The following is a 27523-nucleotide window of genomic DNA, read 5'->3' as shown; positions in this document are numbered from 1 at the left end:
CTGGACTGATGGACCCATGTCCTTACATAAAGAGTCCGAGAGGATGCCATGGAAGTAAGGCTGTAAGACAGGAAGGATGGGGAGCGTGGTAGTGAGGGGTAAAAGGGGGAGAAAGCTCCTGCTTTGCCACATTGAGCTTAACCTGGAGATTGGAGCTCCCCTCTGAGCTGTCAGAGAAGCAAGCTGGAACCATGGGGATTCCCCATGGGGTTGGGGAAGATCAGTGAGCATGGAAGCCACACAACCCAATGCAGTCAGCCAGGGATACAGTGGAGAGGGCCAAATGCAGAGCCCTGAATGTCACTAAGGAAGATGCGAGGGCCTGGGAGTGAGGGAGGAGACATCGAGAAAGCAGCCAGGGAGAAATGAGGTGAGGACGTGTTCTCCCTGGTCTCCTCATCCAAACCATAGCACCTGCCATCTCACCCAGCCAGGGCTGAGACACTAATGAACTGCAGTGTTTAACATATGCAGATTAACAGCTCTGTAGGTGATATGTGTTTCAATAACTCTTTATTACACAGCTGGTAAACCTCAATAAATCTTCCTTTGGTAATTAACTGGTGTTTGTTTAATATAAAACAATGACCTTATTAAATTGGAATGAAATGTATACTTCATTGAAAGTGTTATCAAATAAACCATGGCACCGCCACATGGGGGGGGCTGGGTGAAGACGTTCCATCCCCCAGGGTGTCTGTGGATAGATCTATGCCTTTAATGCTGCCGTGGGATCACAGCGGTGATGCCCAGTATGTCTCAGCACTCCAGATACTGGGTGCTGTGGTCTGGGCCATGGCATTGCAGCATGGACTCTGCAGCTGGGCTTCAGTCGCGGTCCAGGGCGTATTAGTGCCACCAGTCAGCAGAGAGCTCAGCTCCAAAGTGCTATCACTCCAGCTGACGAGAAGCTGGCTTTCCAGGAGCCTTTGTGGTGTCTAGGACTTCAGCAAGCCTCCGGGGGCCGGCAGGGGTGTTGACAAACCGGTGCACAATCCAGGTTAATGCGGGGGGGGCTGTGTCCCCCCTGCACGTTACCTGGGCTGCCCTTTGCAATGCTTTGCTGCTGTAGCCTACAGCCTGGACTGCTCACAAGCAGCCTCTGGCATATAAATCACTCCCAGCTACGTCTGTGTGTGAGCTGCAGCCAGCCAGCCACGCCTGGGCTCTCACCAGCCTTCGTTATGCTGCAGAGTGACCCCAGCACACGCAGTCTCGGATTTCCCCCCAGAAATGTGTGTCCTGCCCTGCCCAGGCCTCTCCTGGACAGTACACACATATTCAGTACCAGCACTCCAACGGCCACACACCGGAATAGATAAAACACGCAAACAGGTTTATTAACAACAAAACGAGAGATTTTAAGGGAGTCCAAGTAGTGAGGCATAAAAGTCAGAAATGGTTAAAAGAAAAATAAAGATCAAACACTGGTGCCTAACTTAACAAACGATGTTAGATTCAAAGCAAAGTTCTCTCACCATGTGCTTTCTGCAGCCTGACTGACCAGACTCTCAGGTCAGGACCCCTCCCCCAACGTCCAACGGCTCCTTCCTACGTCTCTTCAGATGCAGTGAATGTGATGAGCAGGGAGGGGGGAGAGAGAGATAGAAGGAGTGAGGGGTGTCTAGGGGTGTTTGTCCCTTCTTTTTATAGTCCTGTCCCCACTTTGAGAAGCATTTCCAGCTAGGAGCAAGGCGACAGGCAGTCTCTGTGGACGGGAACTCCATGCTATTTCTTTGCTAAGATGTAGATTTTTGCTCTGCCCCTTTTCCTGCCAAAGAGTGGGCAATGCGCAGGTAATGGCCCATCAGCCTTGTTTACACCTGGCTGAGGCATCAGCTTGACTTTTCTTTTGGTCACTCCCCAGTCATCTCTGGAAACACACTTTTAGTTGTGATCTCAGCTCGTGTATAACTTCACACACAACGCTGCTACGTGCATTTTGCCATGATATTACTGATCAGCAGATGATGAGGTTTTAAATGCTACCTCACATGGCATGGCCTGTACAAACATCATTACAACAGCGTGCAGGGTGTGAGCACAGGGGCACACTCTGACAGGGGGCACAATGCTCAGACACTGCACAGGCAGGGCCACAAGGCTCTCACCACGGAGCCCGCTGGCTGCTTTTCCAATGCAGGCTCCAGCTCTGCCTACAGCAGGGACCTGCGCTGCAGCCTCCCTGTCGCTTGCACAGCACCCTTGGGATCAAGGGCAGCGTCTCTGCTTTGGCTGGGGCTCCAGCTCCCTGACAGCCGCGCTTCTCTCTGCAGGAACACAGCGAGTTTATGCATCTCCCTCCTTTACTCAGAAGCGGGCCCAGGTCTCTGTCAGTCCCTGCAGGCTCCTGGGCAGACAGCCTGTGGCTGCAGCTCTCTGCTGAGAGCAGCACACCGCAGGCAATTACCGCCCTGGAGCCCAGGATCCCAAAGGACTTTACCAATGGCCAGGGCAGCAGGGGCGTCCCTTTCCCGCCACTACACTGCAGTGAAGGGGCGAGAATGAGACACCCCCTTTCCATCTGTGACACCAGGCAAGATCGGAACCCAGGTCTCCAGAGCCCTGAGCCTGGACAGAAGACTGATGTTCCAGTGAGGAGCCAGAGGGAACCTCCCCTGGGATATTGGGCCACGTGTTATTTAATCTCGCCTCCGCTCATTTGGTTCCTGTTCTGCCGGGCCCCACTGTTCCTCCATTGTTGGCTTGCGCAGGAGACCTCTGGGACACTGAGGGCTGAGGCTGGGGAATGGTGGGGAGCTCACTGCCGGGCCATTCCCAGCTAGGAATGGCCAAGACCCTGGGGGACAGACTGCCCTGAACCCAGCAGGTCCTGGGTGAGGCCAGTGGGACTATTACTTCTCCGGCACAGCCGTCTCCTGTTTCCCCTGGGCTCCCCCTCTGGCCAGAGCCCAGGACTTGGGAGGAGAAAAGAAAATGTCTCTTGGAGACACCGTCCATCCCCCAGCCGTGCCTCCCGGAGCAGCACTGTGCCCCGCTGGTCACCACAGCAACAGGTGGGGGAGCTGCGCGTCTTGCAGTCCTTGGAGAAGCTGGATCCAGGTGACCCACTGGGCATGTTCCACATGAGAACTGAGCAGCCATGCAGATGCTGCAGCCCCGCTGGTGGCCCTCTGTAGCACCAGCCCCTACCCCATTGCTTCAGGTCTTCGAAATCAGCCCAACATGCCCTGCGACCAGCGTTGTCTGAGATGATACCACTCCAGGCCAGCCATTCCCAGGTGCCAAAGGCTTGTAACGGAGGTGCCAGGAAGGACCTGGGGGAAGTAATACAGGAGTCTGTAAGTGTCAAAGCATCTTTGGGTGAGGTGTGAAAACCCAGCCCAGCACCATCCCACAGGTTTGAAGCAGGACTCAGCAAGGCTGGAGGAGCAGGGCTCCAAGACAATAGGGGGATGCAGAGGTAGCCGTTAACGATGGCTCTTGGTTGCTGCTGCAATCTAACAGCAAGAAAGGAGAGAACCACCTTGACCAGAGCAAGAGAGACCCTGGCTCCAAGCAGGAGCAATTCAGTTTCCTCCAGTGCTGAGCTCTGCAGGAAGCAAGGGAGAGAGCAGCATAGCCAGAGCCCCATGGTGAAACTCCGTCCCTCACTTGTCTTACACTGGGCGGGATGACCATCAGGAGCCAGGCTCCAGGCAGCCAAACAGCTAAACCTGCTGCTGCAAAGAGACGCTTCGGGGGTGACATCATTGCAGTCTATGCGTATCTACAAGGGGAACAAATATTTAATAGTGGGCTCTTCACTCTAGCAGAGAAAGGTTAACCCCATCCAATGGCTGGACACCAAAGCTAGGCAAGCTGGAAATAAGGGGTCCATTTTAGCAGTGAACGTAAGGAACCCTTGGAACATATGGACAAGGGCTGTGGTGGCGTCTCCATCACTAACAATTTCTAAATCAAGATGGGATTTTTTCTAAAAGCTCTGCTTTGGGGATTGTTCTGGGGCCGGTCTCTGGCCTGTGGGTGCAGGAGGTCATACCAGATGATAACAATGGTCCACTCTGGTGCTGGAATCTGTGAAACCAATCCTCTATCATGCAAGGGATGGCGAGGATGCGTTAGGAAGGCCATGTCACCCAAGACATAGCAAGGGAGGTGCCGGGCCAGCTGTCTCAGTGCTACCCTTAATATGCAGTGTTAATGAAGGATACTATGCGGCAGGCATCCATGGTGAGGAGGCGAGGTGGTCATGGCCTGCCTTAGGGAATTGTCTGAGATGGGGCAATGGCAATTGACCCTTCTCCACCATATCAGTGTGTCCCCAGTCCTCAATGGCTGCCTTTGCTTTCACAGCAGTTACAATCGGAGACCAGGAAGCCCAGTGGCATCCCTCTAACCTGCTCTCCAAGAGGACCGGCTTCTAGAGAACCCCCATTCTTCCTGCTGGGACAGGGAGGAAAACAGGGCCTGTGTTTTGCTTCCAATGTTTTTTGCAGAGTTCATGAAGATTTGTCTCTACAGGAAGCAGGGTCACACCAAGAAGGAAGATTTCACCAGAGGAAAATCTCTGGAACTCAGCACCCTGCTCCGGGGCAGGATTTCTCCAACTTTACCATGAAAACCATATTCACTGCCAGCGAAAATGAAACCAAACGGTATTGTTTCAAATGAAGAAATCTGCAATGTGAAAATGGACAATGTCACACATTCCTGGCTAATTCTGTACTTCATGGTAGCCCCAAAGATCTAGAGGTGGTGGAAAGCAAACTTTCAAATGAGGCAAAAGCTCAGTCCCGACATACCTAATATGTACCAGTTCCTAAGGCTGTAGAGCAGGAAATGTGAACTCCTGACCAGGAAGCCTTTTCTGCGTCATTCCCAGGGATTTAGCTGGAAAGTGAATGTCTGAAACCCTGAAACTTTAAAATTTTTCTCTAAGAGAAAAGCTCTTTCCCTCCCAGCTTTCCTCATGCTTTTTCAGGCTACACAAGAATTTCAGGCAAGATACCTGGAAAAAGCTGCAGCTTTCACATTGACTTTCCTGACACCTGCTGTTAGAGACTCCACCGTGAATCAATGCAAAGAAACCTGACTCTTGAGACCTAAACCTTTCAGGAGGAAATGAGTCAGAATGAGAAAAAGACATAAATACAGACAAAGATAAGAGGAACTATAAATGGCAAAGAAGCAGAGGATGAGAGGGAAGTGGGGAATAGAGAGAGTTTCAACAACTATTATCAGACCAGTTCTGTTTACTTAGTGGTCATTCTAAGTTGTTTTAACCTCCCTATCTGTGATGGCAGAATAACAGTATAATCAACATCCCCTCAGGGCCAACCAGCCAGTCTCCTGAGAAGCAGTGCACACAGCACGTCATTCCTAAAATGCGTAAGAAAAAATAACCACGTGCTGCAGCATGGTCATCATCTCTGCACTGCTTTAGCTGCTGTCTTGAAAGGCAAGGAAGCTTTGAATCAGTCAATTGCTTAGCTGAGAAATGGACATCATGGGGCTGGTAGATACGCTGGAGGTTAGGGATAGGATACAGAGGGCCGTAGACAAATTAGAGGATTGAGCCAAAAGAAATCTGATGAGGTTCAACAAGGACAAGTGCAGAGTCCTGCACTTAGGACGGAAGAATCCCATGCACTGCTACAGACTAGGGACCGAATGGCTCGGCAGCAGTTCTGCAGAAAAGGACCTAGGGGTTACAGTGGACGAGAAGCTGGATATGAGTCAACAGTGTGCCCTTGTTGCCAAGAAAGCCAATGGCATTTTGGGCTGTATAAGTAGGGGCATTGCCAGCAGATCGAGGGATGTGATCGTTCCCCTCTATTCGACATTGGTGAGGCCTCATCTGGAGTACTGTGTCCAGTTTTGGGCCCCACACTACAAGAAGGATGTGGAAAAATTGGAAAACGTCAAGCGGAGGGCAACAAAAATGATTAGGGGACTGGAACACAGGGCAACAAAAATAATTAGGGGACTGGAACACATAACTTATGAGGAGAGGCTGAGGGAACTGGGATTGTTTAGTCTGCAGAAGAGAAGAATGAGGGGGGATTTGATAGCTGCTTTCAACTACCTGAAAGGGGGTTCCAAAGAGGATGGATCTAGACTGTTCTCAGTGGTAGCTGATGACAGAACGAGGAGTAATGATCTCAAGTTGCAGTGGGGGAGGTTTAGGTTGGATATTAGGAAAAACTTTTTCACTAGGAGGGTGGTGAAACACTGGAATGTGTTACCTAGGGAGGTGGTGGAATCTCCTTCCTTAGAAGTTTTTAAGGTCAGGCTTGACAAAGCCCTGACTGGGATGATTTAGTTGGGGATTGGTCCTGCTTTGAGCAGGGGGTTGGACTAGATGACCTCCTGAGGTCCCTTCCAACCCTGATATTCTATGATTCTATGGTATTTGTGGCTGCTGCTATCATTCAAAACCTTTCAAAGGATTCATGACTGAAACAGATCCACAATACTTTTTGCCTTGACACTGCTGCTTTGGAAGGTCTGTGAAGCCTTTGTGTGTAACTCATGCCTGAGCTGAGAGGATAAGGGACATCAGAGGCTCATTACAACACCCTAGACCAGTAGCCAAATAATTAACTATGTCAGTAACATTCCCGCACAGACACCAAGAACCCACTAACAATATCCCAGACCTGTATCAGAAACCCGGCTCACACACTCTTGCAAGCAACGGGAGGAAAACTCTACTGCGTGCTCCTTCGTTTTTGGAGACAAGGCACCGATTCTGCCAGGACTTGAATCTCACCTTCAGGCAGTTTCCTTATGATTCACCATATGCTGGGAAACATCGCATGGCACTTCATGCTCCCATCATTTATTTGTATGTGCACAGTTTGCCTGTTCAGACACCCTCCCAGGGTTAGGATGGTCCCAATCCAGCAAAGCAAGTAAGTATGTGCTTCTTTTTAAGCTATGAATAATTCTACTGACTTCAGTAAAGGACGAGCTCTATGTGTTTGAAAGCTGGTCTCTCTGACCAGCAGCAGTTGGTCCAATAACAGATATCACCTCCCACATCTTGTCTCTCTTAAGCAGAGCTACTCACAAGCTTAAAGTTAAGCACATAGTTAAGTAATCTGCTGGATGGGGGCCATCACATGAGGAGGAAAAACCAGCGCTCAAGATGAGCGGATGTCCCTCTACCTTCTACCAAGGTGATGACAAGTGATGAACGCAGCATGGCAGGAGGAGAGAATGGGAGAGGCCCATATAGGTCCCAAAAATTGAACAGTGACTGGGTCCACGTATTGTAGAGTTAATGTCTAAGATTTGGTTTTTTGTATTTCTATATGGAAATTGACGGTATGTGAACACTTTGGCCGTGCTTTATAATAAAACAGAGATGGGATATTTTAGAGTAAAGCGATTAAAAGAGTTAAATAATTTTTGTGGAAAAATAGACTATTCCAGTTGACGGTAACTTTAATGTACTCGCAAGAGGGGTAAAAACTGAAGAAAATGTTGATCTGCTGATGCACAGAAGGCGCCCGTTGCTGACGGACAAAACTTGGAATGCCTGCGAATGAGACACCCCCGAATATCCTCCAGGGAAGGAGACAAATGCCATCTCCTCCTTCCATGCAAGGACAGGAAGGAAGAGCGTTTTCTCAAATAAACATATTAAAACATGTGCAATGAAAGATATTTTGCTTCTTTAATTGATGTATAAATGGGTTTGCCTTGAAAGATAATGGTTACGTTTGCAATTGTAGTTTCAATTAGTTCTGGTAAAACTCCCTTTTATAACTGGTTAGAAGAAAAAGCATTCTTCATTCTGCAGTTGTGTATGTTTCAAATGTAAGGCCCATGTCAAATCTATAGACTGTTAACCCTAAAAGGCTTCAAAGCAAGGTTTTCTATTAAATAATACTTGGATAAAATGAGATGATTTTTTAAAGATTTTGAAACATTTTAATGAGTTGATTGGTTGTAAAGGTTTGGTATTTGTAAGCTTGCCAAGGTCAAGTCACACATGATGTTGCCTTTACATGGTTAGTTTTCAGTATGCTGTAACAGAGTGTTTACACTGATGATTAATGAAAGGTAAGATTGCCTAGGGTGCATTACAAGGCACGAGGGCCTTGCATTTAAACGCACAGAGGTCTAGACACCAATCTGCACAAGCAGGTTTCTGTGCCCGCCTGGAGGTAGTTTCAGGATTAGGACTTTAGTCTCCTTTATTCCCCACTCATGAATGTGCTGCTTCAAGATACAGCGATAAGTTTGCTGGAAGTGAACATACGGAATAAGTGAAAAGACTCTGGGTGTAAGATGCTGGCTGATTGGCTCTTACAGGTAATTATTGATTATTCCTTTTTTCTGTGTATTAAAGACTCTTAAGGGTGAGCCAGCGAACCAAGTATGTTCCCATAACTTACTACAGAAGGCAGGGGCAGCTCTACCAATTTTGCCGCCCCAAGCAGTCGCCGAATTGCACCCCCCTCCCCCGAAGAGTGGCGGAGCTGCTGCCGAATTGCCGCCGCGGGACACAGACTGTCACCCCATTCTGAATGCCGCCCCAAGCTGGTGCCATTGGAGCCGGCCCTGACAGAAGGTGCCTGGAAACACCCCAATTCTCTGCTATATTTGTCATGTAAGACACACAGTTAACCCCTCCAAGACCAGGGCATGGGGGCTCAGAAGCTAAAACTGCTAAAAATACTAATAATGGCCCAGCAACAGCAAAGACTGAAGATTTCACACATCTCTTACTGACTAGATCCTCTAAAGTGATGTGCCCAGCTCCTCCCAACCCTCTGCCCGAGAGCAGCACTGACTGTGGGCCCAGCTCATTCACTGCAATGATTTCCAGGAAGAATTTACAGCCCCTCTGTTTGTAATATAAACCAAACCCATCTGCTCCAGACATTCCCGTCACTGCTGCCATCCCCCAGCTCATCTCTGAACTGAAAGGAAAGAGAAAACGATTTAGGAAGAGAGACATTTGCAAGATTTCTATTCAAGACTCTCAATTCTCGGCACATCCCATGTGCAGCTGAGTTCCTGGGGGAGTTGGAGGGGGGAACTGGGCCCCAAGAGAGGGCAGGGCACTGAGCTGAGTGAAAATGAAGTCCTGCACGTGGTGTGTGGGGACAACCAGGAGAACAGAGCACAGAGCCAGTAGCAACACCCTTGCCCAGTGCACTATGTCCAGGACCCTGTCCACTGGGCCAGGCATCCTCCCTGTTTTGCCTTCCATGCGATCTGGTTTTTATCAGTGAAAGCAAAGAAACATCTTAGAGTTGCCCCAGGGATGGATTTGTCTCCGAGACGCTGAACTGCTCCCAACCTTTAACTTCTCCATTGCTCTGGCTAAGGACAGTTCTCTGCATGGCGAGAAGGATTGTATTTACACTCTGCTAAACTGGGGCCTGGCTAAACTGACACCATCCCACACAATGCTTCAGGATTCAGAGGCTTTTCTGGTCTGTTGATTTTTTTTATGCCTTCTGTTTGTACATTTAATGGGTTCAGGTCAAAGTTCCTACCATGATTAACACAAAAAGTAAAGGGCAGTACCTGCTGAATTGGATTTGACCCGTTCTCAGGGAGCCTGATACAGTGATGCTTATTCTAAATGTTAAATGCACTGGTCAGATTTCTGCTTACACCCCGCATTGCAAGCCAGGGCAGCTTCACAGCGCTGGGAGTTGTGGCCGATACGGGGCTCTGCTGCAGAAACGCAGAGCCAGGGCCAAACGCAGACGACAGTAGTAGGACTTCTCTTACACCTTCATCGGGCTCTTAGCCAGGCTGGGCCACCCCCAGGATAAAACCAAGAGGCGACACCCCTCAGAGATCGTGTGTGGCAGACCCATTGCAGGCAGACTGCCCGCTCCCAGAGCTCGCCCTTTTCCCAGGAAGAGCTCTCGTTGGCCTTGACTGCACATCGGGGCACACCTTCAGAACTGGAGCTCTGAGACTTTGCAAGTGTCCTTGCAAGACTTGCAAGAAACAGGAGGGCCATTGCTACCCAGAGCTTGGTCTCTTCCATGCACAGAGTCAGAAATCTGGGAATGTTCTTTGTGCTGAACCTTCTCTGAAAACAACACGGATCATCTGGGTTCTCAACATTGTTCCAAGCCCCAGTATCAGCAGAAAAGGACAGACCCCCCAGTCTGGCCAGGGACACATTCAAGTAAGTCAGATTCCCTTCCAGTGAGAAAGTGGTTCTTCCTCATCCTCAGTACCTGTTCTGACAGGGGTGTATCATGTTCACCTGCCTGCTGGGGCTGCTGGAACCAGGTTGGTACAAGGGCAGGGAAACGTTACTGGAAGAATCATGTTGTTCCTGGCACATGGTTCAGCTCGCTCCTGGCATGGCAGGTTTAGAAGCTAAATCGTTATTTTAAAAATGAGTAAACAGCAGACAGCAGAACCTTCCCTCTTCCCAGTTCAAACAGAGACCAAATAAACAGGAACACACACATTACAGGCAGCTGGAATGGCAGAGACTGTAACTGGCAATTAACTTCCCATTCACCCCCCCCAGATGCAGCCAGCAACTTCTTTACGGTTGCTGTGGGAGTCACCCATTTAATTAATGAAGTAATGGAGCACTCCTTTTCTGCTGACTGTCAGATGAACATGGCATTTCAGAGAGAATTTCCCATTCACCCTTATTTACCTTGATCTATGCTTCTCTAAGCAACACCACAGGCAGGCAGCACTGATGTAAACACGTCATCCTGGGACCGGACAGCCTGCGACCGAGCCATCACCTTACCTGCCAGACGTAGCTGCAGAGATTGCTGGCAGGGTTATGGGATTAACGTGTCTAACAAGCAACAAAGCCACGAGGATAATTCCCTGGCAAACGGTGCTTGCAGGGAAAGCAAAGGGGAAGACATCCTCCATAGCAGCCCAAACCACCTCTCCACTCCATCTGTATCTCACCATGAGCAGAACCTGAGACCACCAGCCGCTGATCAGGTCTCACAATGACAAGGGCCTGCAGCCAAGACCAGGGTTCTCCAAAGGGACCAGAAAGATCACAGCTCCAAGGAACCCTGTGGCTGGAGCCCCCACCAAGCTCACCCTCCGAGGCCAGGGGAGCCCAGAAGGGATGGCCCAGATCACACCATGTGCAAAGCCCAGGCAGAGACCCTGCCTCGCTTGTTTCCTGAATCACAGATGGTGCCTCATTAGGCTCTAGGTTCATCTGCCATTGTTAGTATCACGCTGGGTAATAAAATCATCATTTAAGGGGAAGAGGCATTGGAACTAAACAAACCTGCCGACTCCCTCACTCTAATTCAGCCCAGCATAGCCAGGAGAAGAGAGCTGCTGCCCCGCATGCCTCCTGCCAGGAGGGCAGCCGAGGGAAAGCCCCCAAGGGCTGTTGGGCTGTTCACTGGGCCAGCGCTGTGAGAAGCGGCTGTGTATTCGTCACCGCCCAGCATGCTGTTTACCGTTCTCCTCAACACGCCCGAAACAATGTTTGCCAGCAACTGTAATTCAATAGTTCACGCCCCAAAAGCTGCATCACCGATGTCAAGAGTGACATGATAAATGCACTGCCTCCCCCTGGGGTTGGGGATGGGGGGAGCCAGCTCACTATTGCTCCAGTTCTTAATTACCCCTCGCTCTTTGAGTAAATCTGCTTTCTGGGACTCATATCCCAGCTGTGCTGCAATATTTAGTATCAATGTCTCCATGGAGCGTCACAAAAAGTCATATTGTTTTAAAGAACAAGCAGCAATTTGCCCCTTTGTGTAGCAGTAGGGAGTTCAGAGGATCAAATGCTAGGACTGGATCAATAAAGCTCTCACTAGATTAGACACACCAGGGTTCAGACTCAGTGTGTACGTGTAGCAGAAGTGCCAGTGAAAGGATGCACTGATAATGTGCTATACACCAGGGTAATTAAACACATGACACATGGTGCCCACCCATGCCCCCTTGTCAGGCCAGGCTCTGGCCAGGCCAGCTGGTACACAGAAACCACCTCTGTGGCACTGAGCCCTCGTCTACACTTATCCCTTCCGTCGCTGTCGGAAGCATCCGCACCGCGACACTACAGCAGCCTGGCTCCCGTACTGCTGCTTAGCGCCCGCAGTGTAGACATGCCCAGAGACAGCCTCAGATGGAGAAACTCCAGGATTCCACCCCCGAGGGCAGGAGCTTCAGAGAGAAACCCAGCCCTCCAAAGCAGGACATGCCCAGAGCTACCCCCAGGTCCTAAATTCCAAGAAGAGAGCACGTGCTATCAGAAGAGTGGTGTAGGAACAGAGAGTGTGCTTTAAGCGTAGGCACGGGGGTGCACAGTGAAGGCTGAGTATTGCACCCCCTGCCTGGCATGCCTGGCTTCTGACAGCCAAGGAAGGTACCTTTGCCCGCTGGGAGGGGAGGAGGCCAAGGCACTGTGGGGATGTTTACACTGCAGTGTAAACCCAGGGTTCCAGCTCAGGCTCAAGCCTAACCCCCCTTCCATCAACACACAAATTGTGCTCAGATCCCCGGTCCCAGAACCCATGGGGGTGGAGGGTCTGAGCCTGAGTCAAATGCTAGGACTGGACCCAGGGTTCAAGCCCTATTGTTCTGCAGTGTAGACACAGCCCCACTGGACTCGTGCTCTGGGAGTCTGCCAAAAGGATCCCACAGGCTGACTTCCTTTGTCCTCTGGACAGTCACGTTTGGTCACGCTGCACAGCAAACAGAGGGTCAGAGCAGCCATGTTTTGTGAGGGTGCCGGGAAGTCTGGGATATGGGTGGTTGGACTCAGGCCCACATAATGCAGTGCAGATGCTGGAGTCCCAGGTTGGGATCCAGGGTTCAACGATTCCAAGCCAGGGGTTACAATTGACTGCAGACTCTCAAGCCCTACGCTGACAAACCCACTGTCAGCTCGCTCGAGTTCTCACACTGCAGTGCAGCCAGACCCTCTGTGGCTTATACAGTGGGTGGGGGAGTCCCAGGGATCTCTGTGGGCAGCCGGGTGTTTCACAGTTCAGCCATAGCCACGCTTCTGGTTCAAAGCCCTGCTGTCACGCCCACGCGGTCAGACAAGAGTGGCCTCCAGAAACTGGGCCTGAAGAACTCTGCCCTTGGTTACAGACCCTGTGCTTTGTCCTCTGCAGGAGTAAAGCAACCAGTCATTCTTCCTAGTTCTGGCAGGCACTGCAAGTGTTAATTCCCCTCTTTCCTGGAGGCGCATCCAGCTAGTCAGTAGAAGAAGGAGGGTCACAAACAACCTCAGGTGTCCTGCAGCAGGAGGTGGCCTCACAGGAACCTTACACAATAACAACTGGGTTCTTCACTCTGTATCAGCAAAGTGCAAATGGCTCCTGTGAGACCTCCAGAGCCATGTCATTCCCCGCAGGAGGAAAGCAAACAGTGAGCTCCAGGGCCAACGTCTGTCCGTAGCGTTTCGAGGGAGACAGGGAAAGGAGCCGTAGAGTGGAGGGCCCGCACTGAGCAGCCCAGTTCGAGGATCTGACAGGGCAGTGTGACCTGGGGTGCCCGTTACTGCTGGTGCCCAGCCTGTTACTAATGGACTTCTCTGCACAGGGCCATTCCTCTTGGGCCACTGAGCCCCAATGGGGCATTAGCCGAGCCACACTTCCACGCTCAGTTCTGCATCCTGCCCTGCCCTCTACCCCTGTGCAACTCCATCAGGGCATGGGATGTGCACCCTTTTCCCTCCCGGGTGCCCACATAACCCCGTCCAGATGCTACCCAGGAGAATTAATGAGTCAATTTCTTCTCTGGTCATCAGGGCACCTCTGCCGCTCCTCTGCCCTCACCTCATCCAGCTGGTCCGGTGCAGGGAGCCTCAGCCTGTCTGCACTGACCAAGCCACCCACTTTCCCTTTGGTAACCCCCAAACCGCTCCCCCTCGCCCCCCCGGACCCAACACCCCAGAATTCTTTGTGCTGTTGCAGATGGAAAAACTCAAAGTCTGTGATACATCATAGCGAACAGCCAGGTCAGTGTTACAGGCAACCGCCCATTACACTTGTGTTCACTGCACAGAAACTAATTTTACAATATTGCCAGCGAGTGGAATTTATGCCTTTAGAGTCAGAATGGGGTAAACTGCCCCATCCCCATTGCTACACATCCAATACACTTTGATGTTGCTGTTTCTATAAGGGATGTTTTCTTTGCAGTGACAAGAGCTAGGCCTTTATTTTTTTTTTTAATGAAAGTTTGGATCCTGTAGGAAATTTTAGAGCCTCCTAGAAATTCCCTAGGTCAGTGGTTTTCAACCTGGGGTCCGCAGACTATGCCTACGATTTCCAAAAGGGTCCGCACCTCCATTCGAAATTGTTTAGGGGTCCACAAATGAAAAAAGTTTGAAAACCACAGCCCTAGTTCCACCAACTTTGAGACCCCTCTGGTCTAGCAGCCCCTACGATACGGTAGCAGGCTCCAACTGCTGTAACACTCCCACCATTTCTGAGTGTTTCAGAGAGGAACTGGGCTGGGCCCCATATAGGGACAGGCCAAGAATTGTACAAACATCCACCCTCTCTGCCCCCCTCTCAGGGAGGCAAGTATTAGTATCCCCAATTTGCTTCCAAGCATCTCACACTGGTAATTAAGGCCCATGCCGCTACTGCTGGAGCTGCAAATTGCTGGTATTTAATGACATTTTCCAAATATTTTTAATAGAAATCTCAGATCTTGTTCCTAATCTGACATTTATCTTCTGTTTAGCATGGAAAACAAATATAGAGTGTGAGAATCATTGCTCACATTATAAATGACTTTATTGTAGGTTTATTACCTTGCCTATTAAGCTGTCACAATCTGTGCCTCTTCCCATTTTGGTGATGACCAGCCAGTGAAATCTGTCATCTTTGCTGTAGGATTTACACAGGACCCTAGTGATAACTTTAGTCATGCAGAGGATAATTATCAACTAGATTATTAATGTTGCTCGGTTGCCCTAGGGGATAATATGTCAGAGAGGTTAAAATATTGACAAGCAATAAAGCCTGTGTTATAATTAGACCAGCACCAGAATAGCTGGCTGGCTGTGTGTAGGGAGCCGAGATATGGCATTACATTCCCAGTGCAAAAAGGGCCAGGGGTCCAAAATCATAGAGTCAAAGGCCAGAAGGGACCACCGGACCACCAGCACTTGCACACTAAACACAGCAACTGGGATTAGCACAAGGTAGACAGCCCACCGGAGACTGGGCTATCATGTGCCACAGACAGATAACAGAAGCAGCTTAGATCACCAGTGCACAAGGCCTCTGCCATGGCAGGGAAGTGATTAAGTGAGATACACCCTGGTACTCCTAGCCAGGGACCTGCACCCACAGGATGCTGAGGAAATGGCCACATCTTGAATCACCTGCTGGGGTGAGACTGCACCAACTCTGTGTGTCCATTCTGATTCAAAGAGCGTGGCCCATCCCATTCCTATTGGGTCCATAAACTCTGCTGACTCTCACCCTACTGAGGTGTGGCTGGCTGGTTGGCTGGCTGGGAATAATTTAATAGGATGCTGTAACTAAAGTAGAAGGGGCTTTCTATGTTTCCTTTGTATCTCCTTTGTCTTCCTGAAGGCTGTCCTCAGTTTAAGGTATGACAGACAGGGAAGTGTAGAGCTTTCTTCTGGGACTGGGACAGAATATGTGTCTAGCCTCTTGATGTTCACCTGAAGGATTTTGCTGAGATAAACTGGCCTTTGGTTTGGGCACTACCAGTAAGAGGCACTGAATAACTTCTTTGGTGGCATATCTGAAGTGCGACTATAAAGCTAACCTTGGTCATTCCTCTGGATCTACTATTGTCACATCAAGAAGAGTAGATCAGGGACTCAGCAGTTCATAAATAATTTCCCATGGAAAGCACGTATGCCAGCCAGATGAAATCTCTCTAAGAAAATGTGGAAAAGTGGTAGATTTAACCTACTTCAAAGTGTCATTTTCTGAAAAAAAAATTGATCCACATTTCTTTCTAAGTGATGCTTAAAGGATGTGTATGCACTGCAGCTGCATGTGAAATGTGCAGCCCTCTATCCTGAGAGTGGGGGCTGTGGACAGTGGGAAGAATTGGCTGTAGGACGCGCTGCCAGTGCATCTGTGTATAATCATATGGAAATATATGGGTTCCCCACAGCTGGGCAAAACCTACAATACAGCCAGAAGACATGTCATAAATTAAATTGGGTTAGAGACTGCCCTTTAAATTATATCACTGTTAACTCTGCTCTTCAAAGGGGGAGCTGGGGTCCCCAGAAAGTCTTATTTACCCTTGGAAGATGTTCTATAAAACAGGCTCCTCTGTGCTGCCTCTGGAGTCGTCCAAGGATATGCATTCCTACTGAACCCTGGGCTTCTCCACCAGGCTGGCAGAGGGCAATTTTCAAAACACCAGCCCAGCATGGGCACAGTGACACAGGTGTCATGGTGGCCTGTCTCCAAGGCCAACTGAGGAGCTACAGGAGCAAGTCCTGACTTCTAGGAGAGTCCCAGACATAGGAGACGGCACCCAAGTGGCACTGGAAAGTATTTAGAAAATGCACCCTTCTCTGCATATCTCAAGGTGCAAAATGTGAGAACATGCAACTCTCTCTCCTTGAAAACCCAGCGCTGCAGATGTGCTCTGTCCCCCCGGGCAGCAGCTGAAGTCTATTCTAGTGTAACAGCTGCAGATAGCTGAGGACCCAGCTTAGCAATGTCCATAGCTACAAAGATAGGTGGGCGGCAGAGGATAAGGCCATGCGAGAGGGCCTGGGGTCAGTCAATCGTTTATAGTTCAGAGCAAGGCAAATTGATAAGAGGGATTTAAAAAGAGGCAGATCCATGCTACTTCTTTGACCAGCTAAGACAGAAACTGGATAGGTCAAGCATAAGGGCATCAGCTAACCTCTCCAGCCAAAACTGAGGGAATCGCCCTGCCTGGGGAGGGGTCTAAGGAAGTGGAGAGCAAAGAGGCCTTTTGCAATGCTGGACTTAGTGATGGTGAAAGTGCAAGAAACCCCAAGGGAGATGAGGGGACACGACAATGAACTCTAAGTCCTGGGACTTGCTAAGCAGGGTGGGTGAGGCACTGGAGGAGACTCCTCTGGGCTGTCAGGCCAGAACATGATTTCTGGAGACAAGATTTTCCTGTCTCTGTAGCTAAGCTAAGGGGTGCTCGCCTCCCTGGGTTTTGCAGAGCATTTGTCCCAGGAGCGTTACTCAAATAGTTGCTTTTTTTTTTTATTACCACTGCCTCTGGTTTTAATAAATCTTGTGTTCAAACTTCACACAAACAGCCCCAGAGGCTACATCATCACTGCAATTAGACACCCTCAGCTGGCCAGTGCCAGCTCCTCGGGCTGCAGGATGTTTAATTACAGTGTCCCTGCGCAGCTGCAGCTCCCTTCCTCCCCAGCCAACACACACTCAGATCCCGTGGCTGGAGGTGTGAGAACGTGAGCACAGCCCATGCGCCTTCTGAGACACCGGCTTCATCTCCACACTAGGAACACACAGCCGTCCTGACCAAACACACCAGCCCTTGGACTCACTGGGGAAAGCGTCAAACTGGCGGCAGACCGCTCCGCCCGTGGATTGGGAGGGGCTGGATGGTACTGGGGACAGGAACTGGCTGGAGGCACCTCAGGAGCTAGGTGAGTTTTACAAGGTGGCACCAGCACACAGGACACAGGGGACACAAATGTAAATGAATTAAAACCCGCCACGTCCAGAGGCTGACAGCGGTGATGTGCAGTATCCACTCGGCTGCAGCCTGGGAGAAGCAGGAATGTTAAATGTTCCCATTTACAAACAACTTGTCCTGGTCTTTCCTCTGATCAGGGAACACTGCAAACCACCTCTCTGGGTGGAAGAGGAGGGGGAGGTACCCCCTTCTGTCCTACTCCAACACCCCCCACTCACACACTCCTGCTCCATCAGCGCCCGCGTCGTGACAGACCCTGCCCCACCCACACGCTCCCTGCTCCCTCCACACCCCCAAGGCCAGAGCCACCTCCCCACCCCACACCCACACACACTCCCTGCTAGCCTACAGCCTGCCAGGTCAGAGTCTCCCCCCAACACACACACACAGACACTCCTTGCTCCATCAGCGCCCGCGTGGTGACAGACCCTGCCCCACCCACACGCTCCCTGCTCCCTCCACACCCCCAAGGCCAGAGCCACCTCCCCACCCCACACCCACACACACTCCCTGCTAGCCTACAGCCTGCCAGGTCAGAGTCTCCCCCCAACACACACACACACACACACACACACACACACTCCTTGCTCCATCAGCGCCTTGCTCCATCAGGGCCTGACAGACCCTGCCCCACCCACACGCTCCTGTCTGGATTGCCACACCCGTAGCCAATGAAATAATCTAAATTCCACATCAGAGGGCACCAAATGCCACGCCAGGGCCCTGCTAGTAAAATGAGGCCAATCCACACAGCAGCCTGGACAGGGCTGGCAGGTAAGGACAGCACACACAGAGAAACAGGAAGCATCCATCAGACCCAGGCTAGAGATCGAACTTCATGCTGCCAACAGTGTAAATAGAACTTGAGGTACTCGGTACCTCGCTGTCTTAAGGGCTGGGGGGAGAGGTTGGAAGGGAGGTTGCTTCATGAGCAAGGACAGGGAGGGAGTTCCAGGTGACCCCCTCTTTCTGTTCATACAGTCAGCAAACGTTCCTGCCATGTAGAATGAGGCATGAGCAACTCAGGGTCACAGCAGCCTGCTGCTAGGGATACGTTCATCAGCGACCAGTTTCCAGAGCCTCTTGTTCTAAAGCTCAGTCATTCCAGGGCACCGGCTGCTTTCTCTCTCCACAAGAGGGAGGAATCTTGTTCTGTTTAAAAAAAATCACTATGGATTTGAGCGTCTAACCAAAGCAAACTGGGGCTGGGGCTGGCAGCCGAGGCGAGTCCTGAAGCCTTTCAAAGGAAGTGATGTTGCAACTCCATCCAATGCAAGCAGATGCTTCCAACACAGCCAAGGACACAGGAGAGAATGGTCTCAGCAGAGCCGAAGTGCCTTTCCAGCCGCTGGGCACTGAACCGAGCTGCCAGCAGTTGCTGTGCTGAGTGGCCTCCTCATCCCTTTGGAAAACCAGCAGCCCCTCCTCCCCAAGAGGTGTTGGCTTGGCACAGCTGCTGAGAGCATCTCCAGAGGCTCTGAGATGAGCTTACAGGCCAAGACGCTGCCACTGCTTAGATTTACAGATGGAGCAGGGAGATTTTCCAACTCCTTTCCTATCTAGTGTAAAGTCTGAAAGCCTCAGAAAAGGGAAGGGGCAAGGGAGGGGATCACGGAGCTGCGGAGGCAGGAGAAAGGCTAGAGCTGGTGCTGAGGTGACGGGCGCATTGGGAAGAATGGGTGGACAACGGAGAGCTAGGAGCAGGAAAGTGGGGTGCTTTCTTCTCGAGATGCAAGAGAGGCTGCACACAAGGGGCCATTCTATGTTTGATTGCAATGCAATTGCCACTTTCTTTCTGGCACTTTGTCTAATGGCATGTGTGCACTTTACAAAGAAACATAGACCCCTTCCTTTTCTGTGTGTCCTAATACTGACCTAGGATCACTGTACACACCAAAACCACACTCCAGGGAGCATGCCACAGTGGAATATGCTCTGAGCCTATTCGCACAGCTGACAGGGGGTGCTCTCCCAGCACGACACCCACATTGGGAGCACGACCATTTCAGGAAGACGAGACAGTGACTCGGGAGGTGTATTTGCTAACTGTTGTATAGGAGGCCTAACCACAAATCTCATCATTTGGTAGCAGCATTTGTGCACTTACCTCCCACTTGTCACCCAAGAGGTGTCTAAATGAAACAAGAAACGAGGCAGTGCAGGTGTCAGAGGGAGGGATTTACACAGAAGCCCATTTTCTAAAGCAAAATCCGGGCCACTGAGGCAAGTCTGCATGAATTGTCTGGAGTTCAGGGTACCTCCCTCACTGAGCAATAACTGCGTCCACAACACAGACACAAAACACCCCATCAGAAGAGAGGGAACAGCTAGTGTCTGTTTTGTAACAAACATGGGAATTCCAGCGTGTTATCCAGCAACAGTCTGAAAAGGACCTGGGCACTTGGGGGTTATCGTTTACAGAAGAATAGAAACTAGAAAGAGCCAAACCTACAAAGCTCCTTCTCTGCCCAGCTCCTGCTAAAGAAAATTGCAGCCAGGATGTATTTGATACTGTGCAGATAACATAAGTCTTTATTATCACCAGACTGCAGCTGCTGGGAATGTACAAATCACTCAGTATCTTCAGGGTGCATGAGACAGGGATGTTAGGAAGTTCTTCCTACCAGTTGCTGTCCATTTGTGTTATAGTCAGCAGAGCCCTAGGAATCAATATTGCTACACATACAAATTACAAGTATTCGGGATGTTAGATAGAATGTGAACTTGTCCTTTCTTAGAACTAAATGGCTTTTAATGGCACCTGAAGTGGCCTAGAAATTAATCTGCCTATACCGGCTACATCGCTGTTGCTGCTGATCTCCCTGCACATTATGAACAGGTAACGGAGCCCAGCACTGCAGGATTGTAAGAAAAAAAGAGTGTAAGAATGTGACTTATAGGTAATAAGACAGACAGGGAAATTACTCTTAGGAGATGGAGGAGGAGGAGAGTACTGTCTCTTTAAATCTGTAGCATGCAGGCAGGCAGGCGGGGATGCAGTGAAGCAGAGACAGAGGCTGAGCAACATGAAGAGGACTCAAAGTAGCAGCCGTGTTAGTCTGTATCCGCAAAAAGAAAAGGAGGACTTGTGGCACCTTAGAGACTAACCAATTTATTAGAGCATAAGCTTTCGTCAGCTACAGCTGTAGCCGATGAAGTGAGCTGTAGCTCACGAAAGCTTATGCTCAGATAAATTGGTGAGTCTCTAAGGTGCCACAAGTCCTCCTGTTCTTTTTATGAAGAGGACTGTTTCTACTGCGCTAAGGAAGTTGCTTGGTCAGTGCTGGCAGAAAGCGGTACATCATGTGAGTCTTTCCCAGGGTCCTATGGCAATGTGGCCTTCTCAGACACCTCTGACAGAGCTAAATATGAGTACTTAGCGGCGCTGCCTTCTCAATGGTGACTTCAGCTCCGCTATTTACAGAGACAAGGGTATTTTACACTGTGCGGTGCTCCTGTCGCGTACCTGATTCACCGACTCGTGCAATAAGTTTCAGAGCAGACACCGGATAAGGCAACTAGAGCAGGCGCTCAGCCCAGCTGGCTTCAGATGCCTCCTCACTGTCTTTTCTTCCCTGCTTAATCTTTATCTTGTGAGTGTTTGCACAAGAACCCTCCCACACACCCTCTCCCTCCCGGTCCTTCAAATCAAGTTAAATGCATAAATCTTCCAAACCTTTGTGCAGGGCTCACAGTCCTAACCCTGCTGAGGCTTTCCCAGTTGGCTCCTTCCCCCTGTAGGCTTGCACTCCCTGGGCTCTGTACCCAGGAACTGCAAGAGTCTCTGTCTCTCAACCCTCCTACACACCCACCCACATCTCTCTATCCTGCCTGAACTCAGACTGCCTTTATATCTCCCAGCTGGCCTGGTTCCTAAGAACATAAGAACGGCCTTACCAGGTCAGACCAAAGGTCCATCTAGCCCAGTATCCTGTCTTACAACAGTGGCCAGTGCCAGGTGCCCCAGAGGCAATGACCAGAACAGGTAATCATCCCCTGTCGCCCATTCCCAGCTTCTGGCAAACAGAGGCTAGGGACACCATCCCTGCCCATCCTGGCTAATAGCCATTGATGGACCTATCCTCCATGAACTTATCTAGTTCTTTTTTGAACCCTGTTATAGTCTTGGCCTTCACAACATCCTCTGGCAAAGAGTTCCCCAGGTTGACTGTGCATTGTGTGAAGAAATACTTCCTTTGTTTGTTTTAAACCTGCTGCCTGTTAATTTCATTTGGTGACCCCTAGTTCTTGTGTTATGAGAAGGAGTAAATAACACCTATTTACTTTCTCCACACCCGTCATGATTTTATAGACCTCTATCATATCCCCCCTTAGTCTTCTTTTTTCCAGTCTGAAAAGTTCCAGTCTTATTAATCTCTCCCCATATCGAAAATTTATTTATCCTCATAATAAAAATGTTTTATTTTAACAATTTCTGTTTAACATTCTCTGTAATTTACTGATGGAACAGAAAGTATTCCCTTATCACTGTATGATATGAGTACATCACTCCATTTCTTTCCAAATACGGAACAGACATTTATTGACTAATTCTGCCTTTTCTGCATCATGACTGACAATCTGGGCCTAGCATTGGATCTACACAATTTCTAGGATTTCATTTGTTCCTCATATATTTAAATAATTCCTTCATGTTATGCTTAACACTACTGGCTACAAATCTGTAATGGTACCCGTAGGTGTCTTTGTCAATTTTCTGCATTTCCTAACTGCCAGTCAGTACTTAATTATCAACTTCCCCACGTTTCCATGTGTGTATATCTATCTATATCTATATCTATCTATCTAATTGTACTGCTGCTTTTACTTCACTCTTAATGAAGGTTTTTTTAACGGAAGTAGCCTTCTTTCATTATTGTGGAATTGTGGTTATTTGGGCCCTCAATTAGAGTACTCTTAAACAACTCCCGATTATCATTCACATTTTGTATGTTTACATTTCTCCTTTCACTCAGTTTTGCTCATGACTGTTTGCAGTTTTGGGAAATGGGCCCTTTGGGAAATAGTAAGGACTGTATGCTGGGTGAAATAGTGCTGATCCTGAAAATACTTGGTATCAGACCCACCAAGTGATGCTGAGTGGAGCAGTAACTATACTGAAAGTTTAGTTACTGCATAAGGGCCACACTTTACCCTCACCTTAGTGCAAACTCCCAGTTTTCTGGGAAAATCCACTGTGGATCAAGTGGAGTGGATGGCTCTATCTCCCATGACCTGGCCAGGCCAATGGACCATAATTAAAAATGTTGTCGGACCCCCTCTGCTGAGTGAGATTGATACCCTGGGTCTAAAAACATTGCATCACAGCTTTCCGCCAAACACTCCAAGCAAGCAGCCATCATGCCCTAGGATCCTTCCAAAGAGTAATAAGTAGCCTTTATTCAGTAGATTCTTAGCTGATACCAAGCTGTCCATAGCTGTCAGTAGTTTCGTGGTTCAACCTAGACATCACCATGCACTTTACTCGCTCTGCTGGGGCGGTTTCCATCTTAAGTTTGTGATTTTATGCATGAACTGTTGCCTTCATAATGCCAAAAAGTGCTAATGTTTGATGGGTCAGATCAGGACAAGGAGACAACTGGGCGCTAGTCAGAAAGCTAATAAACTCAATGCTCAGTGTGGCTTGTTAGTTACTTTAGGAACATGAAGTTCAAAGAGAGGGTATTTCAAGCTTCTTACTAACAGCAACTTTGAGAATTCACCAGGGATGCGTTTAATACCTTGGAAAAGGTTAGCGTTGTTAGGGATTTACTGCCATATTTGAAATGGTTTAAACTATTATTTTTATTTCCTTGGGTACAGTGGAATCTCAGGGTGTTGTGCAAGGGTAGATGGTCAGTTTGTGTCTGAATGAAAGAACCCATGAAAAGCTTGGGCAGTTTTAAATAGCTCCTGATTCTGCATCCTTGGCAGAGGGCAGGGAACTGCCATCAGGCCTGTTACACTACAGCAGCTGGCCCCAGATTTCTACCTTTCTGCACTGTCAGACCCATAAGATCCAGGAAAATCCTGACCATGGCAAGTCTACATCCTAGCTCCCCCAGGCTCACAGGCGGCTCCCCCACTCGCTGTCAAGCGAGCAGAGCCAGGAGCCATTAGTGTCCTTCCCTGATCAGACACAAACTGACCAGCTAATCATGTACAGTTGCCCACACGGTGTTTCAGGAACACGGGAACTGCCATAGCAGATCATCCCCTCTCCAATGCTGGCCAGCACCATGTGCAAGAAACCCTCTCCTTGTCTATTATGGAATAATCTGCCCAAGGTGGAGGTCCTTCCAGTTTCGGGACCTGTCACTGAGGCTGGCTTACAGCCTGAAGCAGGAGAGTTTTCTCATCTTATATAATTCTGAATGTGCTCACTACACAAATAAATGTCTAATCCTCTTTGTAACCATGCCAACCTGTTAACCCCAGGGATATCTTGTGGCAGTGAGTTCTGCAGGCTAATTTGGCACTCAGTAAAAAAGGGATTTCTCTTTATCAGTTTTAAATGTGTTGCCTTTCAATTTCATTGAATATCCCTTTCCTCTTGTGCTGTGAGAGGGAATGTAGTGCCCCATTTACCATCTCTGCACATGCATTATTGTATATACTTCTGTTATGTCCCTTCCCAGTCATCTCCTCTCTGCACTAAACAGTCCCAATCTTTTCAATCTCTCTTCACACAGAAGTGTTTCCAGGCTTCTAATCATTTTGTCAGCCATCTCTGAATGCTCAAGGAAATGACAGCTTATACTTTTATTATGCACTCCTATTTCATTGGGAATTGCACCTGTGTGTATCTGTCTGAACCTGTGTTTGTCATAGTTAACAGCGAGCCAAAAAATCTTCACGAACAACCTGCAAATATCAGCAGAGACTCTGTCAGGAGATGGAGTGTCTGGGGTCTGCAGAGGTGACTCAGCATGGAAGGGAAAGGGGAATTCCCCTTTATCAAATGTACTTCTCAGCCTTGCCAAAACCCCTTTGATTTTTAGACCTTCTTTGGTAATTCTTTCCCTGTGTCTCAGGCGATGCCCTGAGGTGGGAAGCAGGCTCAGAGAAATAACTGCTCTTTTCACTCAGCCAGCGAGAAACTGTTTGCTTGGAAAACTTGACATCTGCTGCATCCTACTCCAGCTAAGCCCTCTTTCCTGCGGAGGAAGTTAAGGGTGTTTGTGCCTATTGCTGCTAATTTCAGTAGGTATGTGAGAGCCTCCAAGTGAGGTCATTTGTGTAAAGCCCCGTGACAGTGTCAGCTGGGGTTGCACCAGTCATGCCATGCAACAAGACAAATGGGACTGGAGGTGGCATGTCAACCTCAGCAGTTGCATAAGCACAGTGGAGGAAACAGCAGTTTTCAGAAACAATTATTTTACTATTGTAGGAGTAGTAACAGCTCTCATCTTCTGCACACAGTGCACCTGGGGGATAGCTCCGAAAGCTGCCATAGTCCCCTCAGTTCTTCATAGGATACTAACAGACAAACCAAACATACCTAACAGCAATGCCGCATTTCCCTACGGTATTGGAGTTTGCACTCATGGCTGCAGCCCTGGCAGAAGGCATTACCCCCTTTGCAGTCGTCAGTGGACGGGCTTTGTAACACACAAGGATCTGAGTGCATGGAGTGTTGTGTGCTGCTAAGGGGTATGATGGGGGCTTTGCCCTACAGACTTCAACATTGAGAAATGCCTCCATGACTTATCCTCATTTCCTTCAGCTATGAACAAAACGCACAGCTTCCATGCCATTCCTATCCAATCCCAAACCCACAGCACATCTTTCCTGCCGGTTTGCCTGGTTGCCCTTATCTGGAGCAATTCTCTATCAAAGTGCCTCCAGCTTGTCACTTGCTCACTGTGACGAGGAAAAGAAAAATGACCGAGCTTTTGGTCAGTTGTGAACCTTGCACTAAGGCAGCACAAACCAAGCAGAGGTGGCTGGGGGGGGGGTCTCTTTTTAGTGAAATGAAACCGTTTGTGCAAAGTGCTGGTTGCACTGTCTTGCACTGCCCGCTGCAGGAGAAGCTATTGATTTCCACAGAAACTTTATTTAAGTGAGTGACCTATTAAATGAAACTTATTTGACACCAGCTGACTCTTGTAATTTAATTCCTGAATGAAGCGAAGTCTCCAAAGGTTTGTCAGGTTCTTTATCTTGAATGATGAAAGGCATTTTCCTTCCAGCCATTTGTTCCTGTGTTCCAGGAGCTGCTCATGTGCTCTCAACTCAGAGTGAGCCCTCCAAAGAGTCCCACACAGTTATCAAAGTGGGGGTGATGCACATCAGCAGGGTTGCTGAGTTAAAATAGCTCAACAGACAATATCCTCTGGTCCAGGAGCGATGGCTGCCCTGTGCCATCAGCGACGGCTTACGCTGCTCACCTGGGGCTGCATCCTTGTTGGCATACAATGGTAAGACTGCAGCTACCATCATCATTAGCACAAAGGTGTGGCCTGCTTGGACAATAGGTCCCAGCATGAAAAGCCCCATCTGGACACTAGCAGCCAGTACCTCTATGAAGGAAAGGAGAGGGTGGCTACATGAGGCCACGCCCTGGTTCCGTCATCCCATCTGTTACAGCATTGAAGACCAACTGAGCAGAGCCACTGGTGACAGAATTCACATCCACCTTTCAGCAGGGCATGCACACAGCATTACCAACGCCAAACTCCAAATGATCATGAGCCTTTAACAAATGCTATTGGATTCTTGTACCCTCTAGTTTTTGAGCCTGTAGGAGTCACAGTTTCATACCTTTCTCTGCAATTTTCTAGAAAAACAAAAAAGTTGTAAGGAAAGATGAGATTCTCACATGACACCAGGAGCTGGGGCTTTATGAAAAACACCAAATGCTGTGAGACTCACAGTAAAGTCCATGTTTCCTTACAGGGTGTCATATGTGGCAGGGGGCATATTTCACTTGCCCAGCAGAACTGTTAGTGTTTGGCCTGTATTTTATCCCACAGATTATGGCTGAAGTGAAATCAGATGGGTGGGGTCAGTGCAGCTCTGCCTGAATCTCACCTCCCCTCCTAGAATCTCCCAGGTGCTCACTTGCCCCAGAGTGGAGAAGCAGAGGGAGGCACAAAAGAGACAGTGAGAAACTTTGTGGGGAGGTTGGCTTTTGGGCTGCTAAATTCAAACAAAGAGACTTGTATCCTAATACAAACCAGTGACGGGCCTGCATAGGCACTCAGCTCCCCAGCTGCAATCCTGACTCTGCAGCCGTAGGCCCAGGTCAGCCCACAGCAGGAAAAGGCCTGAGTGCCAGGTTTGCTGAAGCTGTTTGGCTGGCCCCTAAGAACAGCCGTTCCTGGCTCTGGAGCACAAAGCTCTCCTATTTTGAGGGAGACACTTGGAGCAGACACTTCGTGACAGTTCTTGCCCTTTCTTTCCAAAGGGCATGGCTGCACTCCCCTTCTGCACAGAGCTGGGGGCAGTGTCTGCCTGGCCCTGGACAGCTCACTCACATGCCTGTGGCTGGAGCACCGGCACCTGGGCTGACAACCTCCTCCCGTTACACTCTTCTTATTACATCCCAGAACCCCGCCCAGGCCCTGAATGTCTGTTTAATGCCAAGGCAGCTGCCTCCCGACTGCCCAGCTGTGCAGAATTTAATTCTCCTGAGCCCCACTGCTTACACATAGTTACACAGGGGGCGCTCCAAACCTGTCCTCAATAAAGACTGCTTTCAAACTCTCTCTCTCTCCCTCTCTTTCACCATGCTTTAGCTCCTGCGCTGACCCCCTTGCTTCTGCTACCCATCTAGCCATCCACTCCCGGCCAGGCTCTGCACTGCTGACCCCGGCAAGACCCCAACACCTCACCTCAGTGCTGGACAGTCCTGGTGACTAAGGGCTCCTGAGCAGGCCAATGCAACAGGACACTGGCTGGAGGA

The 27523-nt window shown here is 49.4% G+C and overlaps 1 long non-coding RNA gene across 1 annotated transcript in view; it reads right to left on the bottom strand.

Annotated features, from left to right (window-relative positions):
• LOC141994327 (uncharacterized) overlaps positions 1-27523 on the bottom strand; it is a 136842-nt gene that overhangs the window by 84363 nt on the left and 24956 nt on the right. The window lies entirely within an intron of this gene.

This window comes from Natator depressus, chromosome 10 (genome assembly GCF_965152275.1).
Source record: "Natator depressus isolate rNatDep1 chromosome 10, rNatDep2.hap1, whole genome shotgun sequence".
Lineage (NCBI taxonomy): Eukaryota > Metazoa > Chordata > Testudines > Cheloniidae > Natator > Natator depressus.
Note: the sequence above shows the minus strand (reverse complement) of the source record. Positions and strands in the feature narration are given on the sequence as shown.